Raw genomic sequence first — 3101 nt, 5'->3', positions numbered from 1 at the left:
CTCCTGCTATAATATTTATTTATGTTTCTAATCCTCACATCAACCCTCAGGGTGCCATGATGCCCACTTCATGGATGAAGAGACTGATGGCCAGGGAAGCAAAGTGCCAGCCCTGATAAGAAACTTAGGAGCTGACCTGCCAGTCAAGAACCATGTGACCCTACTCTGCCTCCATGGGACTGGAGTTAAGATGGGGGTGAGTGGGTTGCAGGAGTATCACAAAGACCAGAAAAGTCTTCCTCCTCCAGAGGACCCCACCCTTGGTCTTAGCATCCCTGGCCAGGCTCTGAGACCTTCTGCTCCCAAACAGCTATCTATCTGACGGTCTTGTCACTTTTGCTTTTCCTTTTAGAAAAGTTGTTCTAACTGTATTCTTGTGGGTTGGAGATTTTGTCCAGGCCTGGGTCAGAAAGAGAAGGAGGAGCTCTGGGGTGGAGGGAGAGGAGAAGGGGCTGGACCATGCCCCAGGGCAAGTCAGCCTGCCCTCCAAGGCTTGTCTCCCTGCCTGAGTGGGGTGAGGTGCTGAGAGAGCAGAGCTCCCTCCACTGACATCTTCTTCCAGATGAGAGACACGCCTGCTCCTCAGGGCTCCCCTCCCCTGCAGGGGACCCTCCAAGCCTCCGCTCTGGACCTTGGGACAGCCATCCTCACATCCTCTGAAGGCCCCTTCTTAGGAATCACCCAGTGCTTCTAAACTGGGAGCTCGCATCTTTTCCTTGCCAAGTGAAAGAGAAAGTCACTCAGTTGTGTCCGATTCTTTGCGATTCCATGGACTGTAGCCTGCCAGGCTCCTCTGTCCATGGAATTCTCTAGGCAAGAATACTGGAGTGGGTAGCCATTCCTCAAGAATCAATTTACATACATATATTAAATCATTATGTTGTACATCTGAAACTGTGTCATATGTCAATTATACTCAATAAAAATCATTAAAAGTTATAAATACTATAAGATCAAGGGAAGGCATATAAAAATTAAGAGCATTCTGTCCACACTTGCTCCTTCTCCCATCCTATTCCCCAGGGAACCACTCTTAAGAATTTCTTGTTTATCCCTAAGGCATGTTCCTTATAAACAAGCATATATAGATACACATCACTGTATTTTTTTTTAACACAGTTGAATCATAACTATATTATTTTATGGCCAGCTTTTTTCCTCATGTAATGTCATATTTTGGGCTTCCTTTTTATGTCAATGTCTGTATATCCACCCATTCTTTGTACTGACTGCAAAGTCATTGTAAAGACTCAAGTAACCAGTTCCTTTTTTGCTGGACATTTAAGATGCTTCCAGTTTTTACTATAACAGATAGTGCTGAGATGAACATCTATATTTGTAGATTAACTGCCTGCTGATTAAAATTTGGATATTTGTTAACAAATTGAGTTCCCAAAAGACTGTAACAACCTACAGTACCATCAGTAGTGTATGAGAATGCCCATTTTCTTGCCTCTTTACCAATATGAGTATTATCAACCTTTAAGTCTTTGTTGATTTGATAGGTGAAAAATAGTATCTCATTAAAAATTAAGTACCTTTTAGAGTGAGTTTGAGCATCTTTTCCTATATTTGTTGACTATTTTAATTTCTTTCTTCTCTTTTTGTGAATCCCATGTTATTGATGTTTGACCCAAGGGAGGTCTATGCATCATTTTCTCATTGATTCATAGGAGCTCTTTGTATATTAAGGAAGTAAGCATGAAAGATCCATTTTATTATCTGCTATATACTCCATGTTTGGAAAAAATTTGTTAAATAATGATTGCTAATTTGTGACTTCTTTCTCCGTTTTCTCTATCTAATTCTGGTACATGGACCCTCAGAATGTTTGTCAGCATGAAATGGTCTGCACTGAGTTGATGTAACTCTGGCTAAAAGCAAAGCCAGAGTCCCAGAAGCCTCACTGCTAATCCCAGAAGCCTCACTGTGGCTAAGTGTAGGCTGTCTGTTGGCTTTCTGAAATATTTTAAGTGGCTTGAGGCACCGTAGGGCTGGGGGCCCTAGCGTGGGAGCTGCAGCCGCAGCTCTGGCCCGGTCAGGGCAGCTCATTTGATCAGCAGTGTGGTCTGCACCTGCGCGCATCCCTCGGTCCAGCTGTGAATTCTTGTGCTCTTGTGAGTGGGCTGAGTGTTTGCATATTTTCCTCTTTGTTTACAGGCCCTTAGGGGTGTGGGTCCCTCTTCCCTTAGCAGAGTCCCTGAGCCTGCTCCCAGGCCAGGCTCAGTGGGACATTACTGGTGTTGAGTCCTGGGGAGGGGGGAGGGGATGTGGAAAGCAGGAAGGGGGGCAGGAAGAGGCTCCCAGCTGGTCCCAACCTCTCTGGCTTCTCCACATCCTTGGCCGAACCTTCCCAGGGACTTGTTCCATTCCTTTGAGGTGTGATGTAGGGAGCTGGTTTGCAGGGCCTGAGATTGGGAAGTGGGGTTGCTAGACACCAAATATGAAGGAGTAAGGGGCAGAGATTGTGGGGGTGAAGCAGGTGGTGGGGGGAGGCCCTGGGCAGCGGGTTGGGTTTCAGGCTTCTGGGCAGCCCCTCCCTGCTCAGTCTAAAGGTGGTTGCACTGGGGTTGTGCTGTTCCCTCCTAGTCCTGGAGGTGGCTCTGAGATCCCAGTGGGAGCAGAGGCTGGGGTTGGGCAGGGGTGGCAGGCAGAGCAGGGAAGGAGAAGCCTGGTAGAGCCTCACAGCTGACTTAGAAGCCTCCAGGTTGGTTTGTTTGTTTAACCCAGGGCTGACTCTTATGAGACCGCCACATTCCTGGGGACTGGCGAGAGCGAAGGTGATTAATGAGGTTGGCTATGGTAGCAGGAGCAGCAGGAGGCAGCCAAGAAAAACCTGAGTGGACACCCTGAAGCCCCAGGTCCCCAGCGCTGTGGTGGGCACCCCGGAGGGTAGTGGTGGAACCCAGCATCCCATCACCTCCTTCTAGGGCTGGAGAAGGAGAGATGTCCCTTCCCTTCCAGGGCACGAGGCTGGGCCCTGTTCGCCCGGCAAGCTGACCCGAGGTTGGGAGGGGGCAGAGCCAGAGCAGGGCCAGGGGCAGGTCTCCCCGGGTTCTATCCTGGGAAAGCGCCTGAGGCGTGTGACTCATCCCACAGAG

The sequence above is a fragment of the Muntiacus reevesi genome, chromosome 1 (genome assembly GCF_963930625.1).
Source record: "Muntiacus reevesi chromosome 1, mMunRee1.1, whole genome shotgun sequence".
NCBI lineage: Eukaryota > Metazoa > Chordata > Mammalia > Artiodactyla > Cervidae > Muntiacus > Muntiacus reevesi.
The sequence above is the reverse complement of the archived record's forward strand: the minus strand, read 5'-3'. Positions refer to the sequence as shown.